This window comes from Triturus cristatus, chromosome 12 (genome assembly GCF_964204655.1).
Source record: "Triturus cristatus chromosome 12, aTriCri1.1, whole genome shotgun sequence".
NCBI classification, from domain to species: domain Eukaryota; kingdom Metazoa; phylum Chordata; class Amphibia; order Caudata; family Salamandridae; genus Triturus; species Triturus cristatus.
Window position 1 is genome coordinate 613,806,111 of NC_140595.1, and position 15,075 is coordinate 613,821,185.

Consider the following 15,075-nt stretch of genomic DNA (forward strand, 5'->3'; position numbering starts at 1 on the left):
TAGAGGTTTTAAGCCACGCCCTTAATTATATCGGCCATGCCCCTTTGGGGCCCCCCCCCCACCCAGTTTTTCCATCCCACTTAAAGCCCTGTTAGCCCCTATAATGTGATGAGAGGAGCCTGACTTTCCCATATCTTGCAGCACAGCTATTCCTAGACATTGAGCTGAATGGCGACCCCATAAAGGTTTTGGCGTCCTCTGAGGCCATTTTACTGGAATAGATAAGCGCTCCTCTGTGTAATTGCCAGGTCTCCTCTTTGACGAACAACGTTTAAAAAAAAAAATTTTTTAGGTCGAGCCGGGGTTGCGCATGCGCTGCTCTGCATGTATTAGAGTATGGACTTGAAGTCCTGCCTACTCTCCGCCCATATTTGTCATTGGCTTGTGTCATTGTCCTTTGTAAATGCTGGCTTCTGATTCCTTAATAGGCTTGTTAGTCCCTCCTTAGTACCGCCTTCTCTTCATTTGTAACCTCCCATGCGGACTTGCCCTTTTACTTCTGTTGTTACATGGTAGGTCCTATTTAGTCTGTAAGCACTATTTTATTTATTGAGTTTCTCCCACTGCAGGCACAACATGCTTACCTGCACCATTCAGCGTGCCATGCGCGCTTTCACTTTTCAAGCAGCTCGGAAAAATGGCGTCTGCTTCTTTGAAATGAAATAGTTCTCGCATTTACAAGAGTTTGAGCTACTGCAATTGTAAATGACAATGCCTTTTAATTATGTGTTAATTATCAAAACAGATAAATAAACGGCATTGCCATTTACAATGCCAATAGCTTAAACTCTCACAAATGCGAGACCTATTGCATTGGAAAAACTTGGTAACACTGTATGGACATTGGTTGCACCTCATTAGCACCAGTTTAACACCCAAATATAGCAATAAAAAGCAAACAGGTGACCAGTACAGCTTTGCTATAGCTCTTCAATCCCTGGGGGTACAGTACCCAGGATAATGTGATGCATGGCTAAACACTTACAAGGTCCAAAAGGAGAGACCTGTTGACTATGCCAATGCTTGTTCAGCTGGATCCCAGATCTGGACGGGAAATGGCTGCTGGAACCGGGATCCGGTGTGATTTCCCTCTACTTTCCAGCTCTGATGATCGGGTATGACGTGAACAGCATAAAGGAAGGTCGCTATGTTTAAAGGCATATTTTCAATTTGTTTAATTAGTGCAGCAATCTGGATTCAAAGCCGATAACGTGAATCCCTTCCCTAAACGTTCTCTGCATCCTAGAGGGACCAGAAGTAATTTAATCTTGTCCCTTCCTTTCCATGTATCTCAAACTACTATAAAACATTTAAAGAAACCAATTGACCCTTTCGCATAGCAGAAAAGAGGTGGTGTGCCCCAACCTGTTTTAGTTTGCGTTCCAGCAGGCTTTCATGCCACAAAACTCTTTGCACACTGTGCCCTAGATCATGCATGCTGTATAGTTCCAGTGGTGGGCCCACATACTTTGCACTTAATACATAACTGAAACTCCCTCTCTGTTTTCATTTACAGAGCTGTCTTACAGCAAAGCTTTCTCTTCTGGTTTCAGGGACAAGTTGGTTACAAGCAACGCAGGCTCTGCCTTTTGCTTTGTGTTTTTCACAGTCATCAACACAGCATAGAAGCAATTTCAAATCAGAGCCGACTGAAACAATCAGGGACCATAAGCCACAGGTGAGCAAATTTTGCTTGTCCTATCATTTGTATCTGCTCTGAATACCACATATTTACGAACTGATTACGAAGGGCTGGATTAACAACCTTCCCATTTTAAAGTTGCACATTTACACACGTACACCTGCGATTAGTTCGAAAAAAGCCTTTATGGAATAGGTAATTAGATAAATAGCATATTATTTAGACCAACATTTTACATGGATAAAGGGCCCATATTTCTTAGCACAAACATTTGTCTGAAATTCACTTGCAGTGCATAAGGGGCAACGTTTTCTTTATGAAAAAGGAGAAGCCATTAAAAACATACACAAAAAATAAAACACGTTCGTGCAAATAGCGCATATAATACGGATCACATGCTATCCTATTTAGCTGAAAAATTACATTTTCATATTTGCTTAATTCAGTCCTTCATTTCCATACTTGGAGGAAAATTTCCATAGCCCCACTCTCAAATCAGTTTTTTTTCTTTGCTTGACAGTTATTGCTTTTGTGCATTATTATCACAGTAGGATTTCTCACTATTATTACATATTGCAACAAGACATTGTCTAGTCACATTGATATCCAGTACTAAATTTATTAAAGAAATATAATTAGTCTTATACTGCTCCATAGCATACAGTCTAATGCCTCTTTAGTTTTTGAGGTTTGAGAACTGAATAATGGAGTAAATAACCACAAATCTGCAACTAGCAGCATTTTGCTTGTGAATGAATCACATTACTAATGGCGAAATTCCATTATTACTAATTCATTTAGTCAAGGATAAGCTTTTGTCCTCATAAATAACATTATTTGCACATTTAATTGGGTGTGCAAATAGCTTTATGTTTAACACTCATAAATCAAAACTTGAGGGTTATACAACAAGCATATAACTGATATTCAGTTAGCACTGCTGGCAAATGACATAGCTGTAAAATCTTCAGAGATCTCCTAATCTGGGAGCAGTTTTGTGTGAGGAATTGTTGAGAGGTACCTTTTTTTTGTAGCAACGCCCACATTTATTGCAACAAAATCATACATCATGATGATTGCTCTTTCTGAACATATTCTTTACAGAAAACTTGCCATATATGCAAAAATGGCGAGGGGATGTTTTCTATCCGTCCCAAAGAACCAACATTGACCTGAATGCTGCCTTGCATACACTTTCTTAGGCATGATAGGTATGTGGCCTGGGGAAGTATATAAGGGAAGGCCCATGCAACCAACATTGTCCTGAATATTGCCTTGCATGTACCTTTTCATGCTTTCCTCAACATGTGGAATATGGCCTGGGAAGGTTAACCCCTTCAGTGCCCGCCCCTTTCCCCGCCCTGTGCCGGCCGTTGCATTAGCGGGCGGGGTTTATGACGAGCTGGTCTCGTCATGGGCACAGCGCAACCGCGGCCCATGACGAGACCAGCTCGTCATGGGCATTGAAGAGGTTAATATGGAAAGGCTTCTATCTGATTTAGACAAGATCTGCATCCTAGGCTTGCACAGCTGAGGTCAGGGAGGATGCGAATTTAGATCTCTACGATGCAAATGTGCATTGACTGGCTTTATCCAGCTCTACCAAAGCAGTACCCCTCTTCACCCCAGAGCCAAAGGGACTCTTGATTGGGATGCTGGGATCTTTCAGCACCCTCACTGTTTTGTCCATATTTCTCTCCAAACCACCTCATGTGACAAGTACTGTACTGGCTGGCATCTTCCAATTTCTATCTGGAGGTGGTGGAGCAGTCCTAAAATCTTCCCTTTCGCAGCTCTCCCCACATTTTCTTTTCTTTTTAACAACTTTATTTAATCCTTTTGCACGGCCAGTACTCTTCCATCATAGTTGCACAAGTATACAGTTATGTTGCTCATAGGACAGATACAATAACATACCGTGATAATCCAGACCCCCCCCCCCCCCCCTCCCTGAGGTTGGATCCAACTAGGTGTCTATTTCCATCTCCTCAACATTCATTAATCTCACCAACTTTTGTGGTCTTGGGACCCTTCTTTCCCTTTTGAATTATGTGTGGAACGGGGTCCATACCTTTTTGAATTTGTGTAAGGTGGCTGTTAGACCTTCCATAGCATGAATCACCCACACCTTCCCCAACAACTGATCTGTCTTTGGTTTGGTTGGAGTTGCGTTCCGCCAATTCTGGGCAATTACTAACCCGGCCGTGGAGCTATTAATCTATCTGCAGCCCGGGAAAGGGAGTACAATCCTTCAGCCTCCATTTGGCCCTACAACAGCCATTGGGGCATTACCCATCACATTTAAACAGACTAGTGTGAGATGCCACTGCAACATAAGTTTGAATGCTTACGCCCTGTGTTGAAGGAACAAAGAAGACTTTGCTGCCCTGCCCCAGATTTGTACCCAGTCCACTTCTGTTAATTCTAGGGTATGGTCCCTGGCCGATTTTGTTGTGTACACGAGTTGTAATGGGGATAGGTCTGTCTAGGGCTCGGTGAAGGCGCAAAAGTGCCATGTGAGTGTCCCCATCTGCCATCTTATCTTCTACCCCTGTCGTCTCTCTCACCTCTCATCCCCCCTCATACCCCGGACTGTCTTGTCTAGTGTAGGAGCTGTGTGACACGATATAAATCATATGGGTGTAATTTAAAATCATTAGCACATTGGTCCCTAGTCTTGTGGGTGCCTTTAAGGTATAGGTGGCCGAGACAAAGTATATCGCTTCCCTCCCATGATTGGTACCCACTATCAGTCATTCCTGGTGGGAAGTCGGGGTTCCCCAACACTGGGGTCTAAGGTGAAGAGTAGGTGGTGATCCGACGGGTCCAAGCTGCCTTATTCCAATAAATGTAACATCACCCCCAGTTGCCGACGCCAGGGCCCCCAAAAGGCAGTGTGCCCACGTGGTAATCCAGTGTCTGTGTAAAGAAAGCCTAGATCTTCCCTGGTCCAGATGGCACCAAGTTTTGTTGGCGTCCAGAAAACGCTAGGGCCACAATTATGTATCATTCCAAGTCTGGGGCTCCAATACTCCCTCTGCTGGACTCATGACCATTAAAGCTTTGATTATACGGAGTGGCTTGTTGTTTCAAATGAAGGCCCAAGTTTTTGTTTGTAGAGATTTTCAAACTTAAGGGGTTATCTATACAGGCAAATATCTACAGAGGTAGATCAGGCATTGGAGACAATTAATCTTAACATACAAACTTCTGCCCATCCATGAGTATCACAATCTGCCTCACTGAAAGAGGTCTTTTAACAAAGTGCCAAGAAGAGAAGGAACAATGCTCCGTTATGTCATCAGTGTTGAGGGGTGATCGTCTCCTCACTGATTGTTGTCAAGGCTATTTGGAAGTGATAATCAGACGCTGTGAGAAGTTGGCCTGATATGTAGTGCTCACTATTCTAGTGATCACTGTGTATCATTCCAAACGACCCTTGTTGATGATTGGTTGTAAGTCAACCTTATAGACCAGCTATCCTAGTAGCGTGGATACGAGCAGTCTTAGGCTAAACTCTAGAGGGCGTGTTAAGCCAGCTGTTTACCATCACATATACCCCTTGAACACCAAGTGAAAGGACACCACACAAGTTGTTATGAAAATAAAGGATATTTATTTATAACAAGACTACCCTGGCTCTTTATGAGTCAGGGCGCTAAGCACAATACAAAACTCTTAGGAAAATACTTCTGGTTGCACAATTTACACAAATGCCCGAGGGCACGAAACCATTACACTGCAAGTGGAAGGGGAGAGGGTAGAAAGTCTAAGGTTACTGATTCCGGAGTGATCCGATCAGTGGGACTAAACGAAAGAGGAACTGGACACTTGTAAAGCGAACCTACGATGGAGCACCGAAATGCTCGAGTTACCTAGCCCAGAGGCTGCGGCTGTGGAAGGTTCGGCAAGATGTCGGAAGTCCTCGTTGTAGTCTCAGGAGCCTGAAAGAAGAGTTGCTGGCAGGCGACCAGTGTCGATGTTCAGCGAGATCCAAGCCTGGATCGGTGATGAAGGAAACCTGAAAGCAGAGGGGACTCAGTTCTCAACCGCTAGCCAGCGATCGTGTGGGTACCAGGAGGGTACCGGCTGAAGTCACCTCGACCAGGTGAGTGGGTGACGTCGGACTCGGCTCTTCCTTGGACCAGGAGGCGCGGCGGCGACCAGTATGGAGGGCGAGCTGTCCCACGAAGGTGTCTGCTGTCGATGATGCTGGGCCCAGGAATGGGGCAGCGGATCTTGGCAGTGGCAAACCCACGCGGTGGAGTCAAGATGGCGTCTGGAGTGGACCAGGAGGGTCCGTGGTACTCCTCTGTTGAAGGGGAGCAAGAGCCAGTCTGGAGCAACCAGACTAGTGATGAAAACAATCGTGGTGCGTCGTGAAGAGGGCCACACGCCGGTCGGCAAGTGGTCGAACAACGCGGTGAACAGCAAGGAGCGGAAGGGCCCCCACGCAGATCTCGTGGATGCTGGGGAGGCAGACTTCGGTGCTGGAGCTGCTCAGGGTTAGGGCTTCTCAAACCCTAGGTGGACTCACTCGAGGGTCCCTCGGTGGGCGTGCTAGATAAGCGTCGTGCAGGTTCTGAAGATGGCCGGTCCCGCAAGTCTCGTCACACCTACGACTCTCAGCTGGGCTGATGATGTAGGTAGAGGTCAGAGATGGCAGGGACTCTGGTCTCGTCGAGCTGGGCAGTCTTGATCCGTGGGAGAGACGTACAGCAAACCGCAAGCGCTTAGGTGGTGCCTGCTGGTGCAGGGTGGCTACTCCTTAGCCACAAGGGAGAGTCTTCAGAAATCGTCAAGAGTTCCTTTCGTGGAAAGTAGTTCAAGATTCAGAATTATCCGATTATCCAATTTGGGAAGGGGACTCGCTCCTACCTTTATTCTAAGAAAAGGGTCTGGCCCGTGACTAGGTTCTACCTATGGGTGGAGCCAGGAGGGGGGTGGTTACACCCCTATCCTTTGTCCGGCTTCGCCCCAGCTCAGGGGCTGGTGTGCCCCCGAAACTGGTTTGAGCCGGGCTATGCACAGTGAGCACCGGGGTGCCACTTGCAGTCACCTTCCTTTCAGCCCTGCCTACCTGGGATACACAAACCCTGTCTGGGATGGTGCTAACACCGCCCTCGACAGGAAACCCTTTGTCCAAGCTCCCCTCGCTGGAAGGTCTCCCAGCAGCAGGAGGTCAGACTTGTGTCTGGTGGCAGCATCCATTTTGTGATGCTGAGGCTTGAGTCAGCTTTAACCGGGGTTCAGGGTTACTTCCATGTCGTGCCCCTCTAAAAGGGGGGAATGCTAACCCCGTCGCCAGAACTGGCGAGGGGTTCGTATTCCAATTCGTATGACACCTTACTCGACATGTGTAGGTGATGCGATGCCAAAGTTAGCAAATAACCGCGAGGATTATAATGCATTTAAAAGTAGTTGGCCCGCGTCACCATGGAACGGCTATTAGGACTTGGTTCCGCAAGCCGTCGACGGGCTCAGCTCGCGCCAGAGCACCGTCCCACATGATTCCCTGCACTCTGCCTTCAGGATTGATAAGGCCTGCCATAGGAGTGACTGATAGGAATCCATGTGTCCATCTTAGGGTTAGGTGTAGGAATACTACACCTATAGCAGCGGGTGATTACACCACGTTGCCCCAGCTGTCGTGCAGCCAGTTGTGTCAGATTTGGGCGGCCATTCCAGGGGTGGCATAATACATGCTGCGGCCCCTGGTGGGCCCTGGGTACACCGATGCCCTGGATACCTGTGGTATGCTGAGACAGGGACTGACAAGGCGGCCCAGTTCCAATTGGTGGATGCACCTAACGTACATGTGTGTTAATTTCGAGAGAGAACAGCTAGGCTGTGGGTCTGATTGGCAGGCCCACAGCCGGGAAAAAGTCGTAAACCAATGAAGCAAAAGCAAAAAGTCTGGGTGATCATAGGATTGCAGACCCTACTCTCCTACATGACCCCCCCCCCCCCAAACTTTGGGACAATAAGCTAACCTTGACCAGGTGAGTCTTCTTGCTCCAAGTGGAAATACCTGGAGAGCCCATCTGCATTGCCATGATCAGTGCCAGGTCTATGCTCCACTGTGAAGTCCATCCTCTGTAGGGAAATGGACCACCTAAGTAGTTTGGGGTTTTCACCCTTCATTTGATTTAGCCACAAGAGGGGCTTATGGTCGGTCTGAATCTTGAAGTGAGTGCCAAACAAGTATGGCCTCAACTTCTTCAGGGCCCAAACCACAGCAAAGGCCTCCCTCTCAATAGCTGACCAATTCTTCTCTCTGGGGGTCAGCCTCCTGCTAATAAAAGCTATGGGCTGGTCATGACCATCAAAATTCAGTTGAGATAGAACAGCTCCCACACCCAGCTCCGAAGCGTCTGTTTGGACAATGAATGGTCTGGAGTAGTCTGGACTTTTTAGGATAGGTGCTGTGCACATGGCCTGCTTTAGGTCATCGAATGCCTTCTGACAGCTTGCTGTCCACTGAACTTTTTTTGGCATCTTTTTACTTGTCAGGTCGTTTAGCGGGGTCACCATGGATCCATAATTTGACAAATTTCCGGTAATAACCAGTCAGGCCCAAGAAAGCTCGAACCTGAGTCTGGGTGGTTGGAGGAGCCCAGTCCTAGATGGCCTGTATTTTGCTCTCCAATGGTTGAACCTGGCCTCCCCCTACAAGGTGGCCCAGGTATACAACCTGTGTCTGCCCTATCTGGCACTTAGTGGCCTTGATAGTGAGGCCTGTCTTTTGCAGGGCCTCTAACACTTTCCTCAGGTGGACCAGGTGATCCTCCCAGGTGGAGCTAAAGACCGCGATATCGTCCAGATACGCCGCGCAGAAGTCGTCCAACCCAGTGAGAACTCGATTCACCAGCCTTTGGAAGGTGGCAGGTGCATTTTTCAAACCAAAGGGCATTACCATGAACTGATAATGCCCACCCGGGGTAGAAAATGCTGTTTTGGGCTTGGCCTCCTCAGCTAACTTGATTTGCCAATACCCAGCTGTCAGGTCAAACGTACTTAAGTAGCTGGCCGAAGCCAACCGGTCGATAAGTTCGTCTGCTCTTGGTATTGGGTGGGCGTCAGTCTTAGTGACTGCATTGAGACCTCTGTAGTCCACGCAAAACCTCATCTCTTTCTTACCGCCCTGGGTGTGAGGTTTCGGCACGAGCACTACGGGACTAGCCCAGGGGCTGTCCGAGGGTTCAATGACTCCCAGCTCCAACATTTTCTGCACCTCTGTCTTGATGCAGTCTCTGACATGATCAGGTTGCCGATAGATTTTACTCTTTACGGGCAGACTGTCCCCAGTGTCGACCTCATGGGTACACCAATTGGTCTGACTGGGTGTCAGAGAGAACATATGTCGAAAGGATTGAAGAACCTGTTTACAATCCTTTTGTTGATGTCCAGAGAGGCTGCCACAAAAGACAACACCATCTACTGACCCATCGTCAGGGTTCTGAGAGAGCAGGTCCGGGAGAGGGTCACTCTCCTCCTCCTGTCCCTCGTCTGTGGCCATGAGCAAGCCCATGCCCTCCCTGTCGACATATGCCTTGAGCCTATTTACATGGAGCACCCTGTGGGGGCTCCGGGGAGTTCCCAGGTCTACCAGGTAGGTGACCTCTCCCTTTTGCTCAATGATCGTGTGGGGCCCAGACCATTTGTCTTTGAGTGCTGCCGGGGCCACTGGCTCCAGCACCCACACCTTCTGTCCAGGCTGGTACACAGTCAGGACAGCCTTTTGGTCGTGCCAAGCTTTCTGTAATTCTTGGCTCGCCTCAAGGTTTTTAGACGCCTTTTCCATGTACTCCGCCATCCGCGAGCGGAGACCGAGTACATAGTCCACAATGTTCGATGCCGGCTTTCTGAGAGGTCTCTCCCATCCTTCCTTTACCAAACAAAGGGGTCCCCTTACAGGATGTCCGAACAGAAGCTCAAAAGGGCTGTAGCCAACCCCCTTCTGCGGGACCTCTCTGTAGGCGAACAAGAGGCAGGGTATCAGGACATCCCATCTCCGCCGAAGCTTTTCAGGTAGTCCGTGAATCATCCCTTTTAGGGTCCTGTTGAATCTCTCAACAAGCCCATTGCATTGTGGGTGATAGGGTGTGGTGAACTTGTAGTTGACACCACACTCCTTCCACATTGCAGTCAGATATCCCGACATGAAGTTTGCACCTCTGTCTGAGACGACCTCCTTAGGGAAGCCCACTCTGGAGAACACTCCAAGTAGGGCCCGTGCCACCACAGGTGCTGTAGTGGTCCTAAGTGGAATAGCTTCAGGATACCTAGTGGCGTGGTCCACCACCACCAGTATAAACTTGTGCCCTGATGCTGTCTGGGGTTCCATTGGTCCGACAATGTCGATCCCCACTCGTTCAAAGGGTACCCCCACCACCGGTAGTGGTATGAGGGGGGCCTTTGTCGTGCCACCTGACTTACCACTGGCTTGGCAAGTGACACAGGAGCGGCAAAACTCCTTCGTATCTTCGGACATGTGGGGCCAGTGAAAGTGTGGAACAATCCTGTCCCAAGTCTTATTCTGGCCTAAGTGACCTGCAAGGGGAATCTCGTGGGCCAAGGTAAGAAGGAAACCTCTCAGAGACAAGGGGATGACCAGCCTCCTGGTCGCACCAGGTTTGGGGTCTCTTGCCTCGGAGTACAGGAGTCCATCGTCCCAGTACACTTTGTGGGTACCTGTGGCGTTCCCTGCAGCCTCAGCAGCAGCCTGCTGTCTGAGGGGTTCAAGGGAGGGGCAGTCTAACTGTGCCTTCCCCAGGTCTTCCCTGGAGGGTCCCCCTGAGCCCAGAAACTCAACCTGACCAGGTTCAAGCTCTTTCGGCTCAGTTTCCCTCAGATCTTTAAGGTCAGCCTCCTCAGAGACTTGATCCACGACCTGGGGCAAGGGGGAAGGCGAAGCCTTACCCTTACTGCTCCTCTTCTTGGGAGGTGTCGGGTCCGTTCTTCCAGGATCCAGCACCTGTTCAGTGGGGCACCTTTTGGCCTGTGACCTGGTCACAGCAAGGACATGTGCTGGCAAGCCTAACATTTCCATGTGAGTCCTCTGCTCCACTTCTGACCATTGTGACGTTTCCAAATCATTGCCCAACAGACATTCTACGGGGAGGTCTGAACTAACCACAACCTTTTTCGGGCCACTTACCCCTCCCCAGGAGAAATCAACAACTGCCATACTGTGATTGGTAGTGACGTTGCTGGCATTGGTCACTAGGTAACTGGTACCTAGCATGATCTGTCCAGGGTCCACAAAGTTAGGCGTCACCATGGTGACACTGGCACAAGTGTCCCTGTAGGCCTGAGCCACTTTTCCATTGATCAAAGGTGTCTGTCTGTATTTGCTCAAAGTATTGGGACTGGCATCAGGGGACATATCCATATCCCCTGTACAGACAAGGACGGCCTGAGTGAGTGTGCCGACTAAGTCGTCACTCCCCTCGGTTCCCAAGGTTAACCCAACTAATGCCTTGGGAGGCGCACTACCACTGCTGACTGTACTAGGGGGTGCAGGTGCCTTAGGGGCTGCAGTGGTAGGAGTTTGCCCTCCTTTCTTGGTGCACTCACTAAACCAGTGAGTCTTACTTTTACAGTATTGGCACCACCTTTTTGACTGGCCTTCTTGAGTCTTCTTCTTCTGTGAAGCCTGACCCCCACCCTCTTTGGTTTGTTGGGGACCTGTCGAAGACTTCTGGTCATTTTGTTCGTTCTTGTTACTACCCGTCTGGTCTGCTTTCTTCTGACCACCCTGGTTCTGGTTCTGGTTCTGCTTGACCCTTGTTCTGACCCATCTGTCTGCCTTCTTTCCCAATTCTTGGGGAGAGGTCAGATCCGAGTCGACAAGGTGCTGATGCAACAATTGGTTCTGACAGTTGTTTAAAATCTGTTCTCGCATGATAAGATTGTACAATCCTGTGTAATCAGTAACCTTGTTACCCAGCAACCAGCCTTCCAAAGCCTTAGTGGCACAATCGACAAAGTCAGTCCAATCCTGAGACTGAATTTTCTGGGTGTCCCGGAACAGCACCCGGTACTGTTCCGTGGTTAAGCCGAACCCATCAATCAGTGTGCTCTTCAGGACTTGGTAGTTGTTAGCATCCTCAGCTCTAGTAGTGAGGAGCTTGTCCCTTCCTTTACCTTCGAAGGAAAGCCACAGTATAGCTGCCCACTGACTTGGGGGGACGCACTGGACAGTGCAGGCCCTCTCCAAGGCAGTTATCCACTTGTGGATGTCGTCCCCTTGTTTAAAGGGGGGCACTATTTTACTCAGGTGTCTAGTGTCTATACCCCTGTCTTTCTCTCTATTGAGAATGCTGCCACCAGTGGGATCTAACCCACTCAACTTCTGCTCTCGGACCAGGGCAAGTCTTTCTTTGGCGAGGGCAAGTTCTTCCCGCTCGATCCTCAGACTGACTTCCCTCATCTTCGCTTCATGCTCCCTTCTCTGAGGGGACGTCATTCCTCTCTGAGAAGATGCCTGAGAGACATGTGTATGAACCGATCTGCCAGAGCCTCTGGAGAGAGACCTAGCTCGTCCGTTCCCAAGGTTAGGCCTGCTTGAGCGTGGGCCCGGGGCTCCCCCAGTTCCATTCTCATGCCTGCTTAAGTTGGTCCTTGTAAGCCTGCCGACTACCACTGGACCTTTGTCTGCCTCGTCTCCTGATAACTCCTCCTCGTCCTCCTCCTCTGTGTGGAGGTCGAGGTCGGGGTCACCGAGGGTTCCCTCTAAGGGAGGCATGTTCCCATCAGCACCGGGGGGACCTGTGTTGGAGGACCTCCTAGCATCGTACGCCTCTAAGAGACCTATCAGAATTGCGATGGTAGGGTTAGAACCCTGGTTTAGCTTCCTGGAGGCACACAGTTGTCTCATCTCCTTGAAGCTAAGAGTTGCATATCGTGACACGACCTGTGGAGGGTCACTGACCACTAAGGGAGTCTGTGAAGACTCTCCGTGGACCGACATGCTTTTCTAGTGAGGTGTAAGTGATGCACCTACCTACACTATGTGTTTACCTACTGATCCCTTGCTAAGAGTTGTCAGGGTGTGCTAAGCCCTGTTACACTACAACAGCCGGTTCAGTAGAACTCGGAGTATTCTAAGTTAAGTTATATGTACCTGGGTACTTATGTGATCTTTCACTGCGATATTCTTAGGATACGTGTGTGGTAAAACAACAGCAAGCTCAAATCCCAACCGCTGCTCACCAATGTGAGAAGTTGGCCTGATATGTAGTGCTCACTATTCTAGTGATCACTGTGTATCATTCCAAACGACCCTTATTGATGATTGGTTGTAAGTCAACCTTATAGACCAGCTATCCTAGTAGCGTGGATACGAGCAGTCTTAGGCTAAACTCTAGAGGGCGTGTTAAGCCAGCTGTTTACCATCACATATACCCCTTGAACACCAAGTGAAAGGATACCACACAAGTTGTTATGAAAATAAAGGATATTTATTTATAACAAGACTACCCTGGCTCTTTATGAGTCAGGGCGCTAAGCACAATACAAAACTCTTAGGAAAATACTTCTGGTTGCACAATTTACACAAATGCCCGAGGGCACGAAACCATTACACTGCAAGTGGAAGGGGAGAGGGTAGAAAGTCTAAGGTTACTGATTCCGGAGTGATCCGATCAGTGGGACTAAACGAAAGAGGAACTGGACACTTGTAAAGCGAACCTACGATGGAGCACCGAAATGCTCGAGTTACCTAGCCCAGAGGCTGCGGCTGTGGAAGGTTCGGCAAGATGTCGGAAGTCCTCGTTGTAGTCTCAGGAGCCTGAAAGAAGAGTTGCTGGCAGGCGACCAGTGTCGATGTTCAGCGAGATCCAAGCCTGGATCGGTGATGAAGGAAACCTGAAAGCAGAGGGGACTCAGTTCTCAACCGCTAGCCAGCGATCGTGTGGGTACCAGGAGGGTACCGGCTGAAGTCACCTCGACCAGGTGAGTGGGTGACGTCGGACTCGGCTGTTCCTTGGACCAGGAGGTGCGGCGGCGACCAGGATGGAGGGCGAGCTGTCCCACGAAGGTGTCTGCTGTCGATGATGCTGGGCCCAGGAATGGGGCAGCGGATCTTGGCAGTGGCAAACCCACGCGGTGGAGTCAAGATGGCGTCTGGAGTGGACCAGGAGGGTCCGTGGTACTCCTCTGTTGAAGGGGAGCAAGAGCCAGTCTGGAGCAACCAGACTAGTGATGAAAACAATCGTGGTGCGTCGTGAAGAGGGCCACACGCCGGTCGGCAAGTGGTCGAACAACGCGGTGAACAGCAAGGAGCGGAAGGGCCCCCACGCAGATCTCGTGGATGCTGGGGAGGCAGACTTCGGTGCTGGAGCTGCTCAGGGTTAGGGCTTCTCAAACCCTAGGTGCACTCACTCGAGGGTCCCTCGGTGGGCGTGCTAGATAAGCGTCGTGCAGGTTCTGAAGATGGCCGGTCCCGCAAGTCTCGGGACCGGCCATCTTCAGAACCTGCACGACTCTCAGCTGGGCTGATGATGTAGGTAGAGGTCAGAGATGGCAGGGACTCGGTTCTCGTCGAGCTGGGCAGTCTTGATCAGTGGGAGAGACGTACAGCAAACCGCAAGCGCTTGGGTGGTGCCTGCTGGTGCAGGGTGGCTACTCCTTAGCCACAAGGGAGAGTCTTCAGAAATCGTCAAGAGTTCCTTTCGTATCACTGCTCTGCACTGCCGAGAGACTTTTACTGTATGTATGCAATATGCTTTTGTCATTCTAGCGGCCGGCCGGGTGGTTGTAGGCCCATACCTGTAACTTTTACAACCTGCAATAAACAGTTTCAAAAAAAAAAAAAAAAAAAAAAGAGTTCCTTTCGTGGAAAGTAGTTCAAGATTCAGAATTATCCGATTATCCAATTTGGGAAGGGGACTCGCTCCTACCTTTATTCTAAGAAAAGGGTCTGGCCCGTGACTAGGTTCTACCTATGGGTGGAGCCAGGAGGGGGGTGGTTACACCCCTATCCTTTGTCCGGCTTCGCCCCAGCTCAGGGGCTGGTGTGCCCCCGAAACTGGTTTGAGCCGGGCTATGCACAGTGAGCACCGGGGTGCCACTTGCAGTCACCTTCCTTTCAGCCCTGCCTACCTGGGATACACAAACCCTGTCTGGGATGGTGCTAACACCGCCCTCGACAGGAAACCCTTTGTCCAAGCTCCCCTCGCTGGAAGGTCTCCCAGCAGCAGGAGGTCAGACTTGTGTCTGGTGGCAGCATCCATTTTGTGATGCTGAGGCTTGAGTCAGCTTTAACCGGGGTTCAGGGTTACTTCCATGTCGTGCCCCTCTAAAAGGGGGGAATGCTAACCCCGTCGCCAGAACTGGCGAGGGGTTCGTATTCCAATTCGTATGACACCTTACTCGACATGTGTAGGTGATGCGATGCCAAAGTTAGCAAATAACCGCGAGGATTATAA

General features: G+C 49.6%; 1 protein-coding gene across 4 annotated transcripts in view; it reads left to right on the forward strand.

The window, feature by feature from the left end:
• The window catches only part of SPATA2L (spermatogenesis associated 2 like), an 83,340-nt gene that overhangs the window by 6,473 nt on the left and 61,792 nt on the right, over positions 1-15,075 (forward strand). For 2 of the 4 annotated variants that reach the window (XM_085637486.1, XM_085637485.1), the window contains exon 2: positions 1,554-1,678. The exons of 1 other annotated variant lie outside the window; for it this stretch is intronic. The gene's annotated coding sequence lies outside the window, so the exon portion shown is untranslated. Of the gene's footprint in view, positions 1-1,516; positions 1,679-15,075 lie in introns of all 4 variants that reach the window. One more of the 4 variants, XM_085637487.1, reaches the window with a different exon arrangement.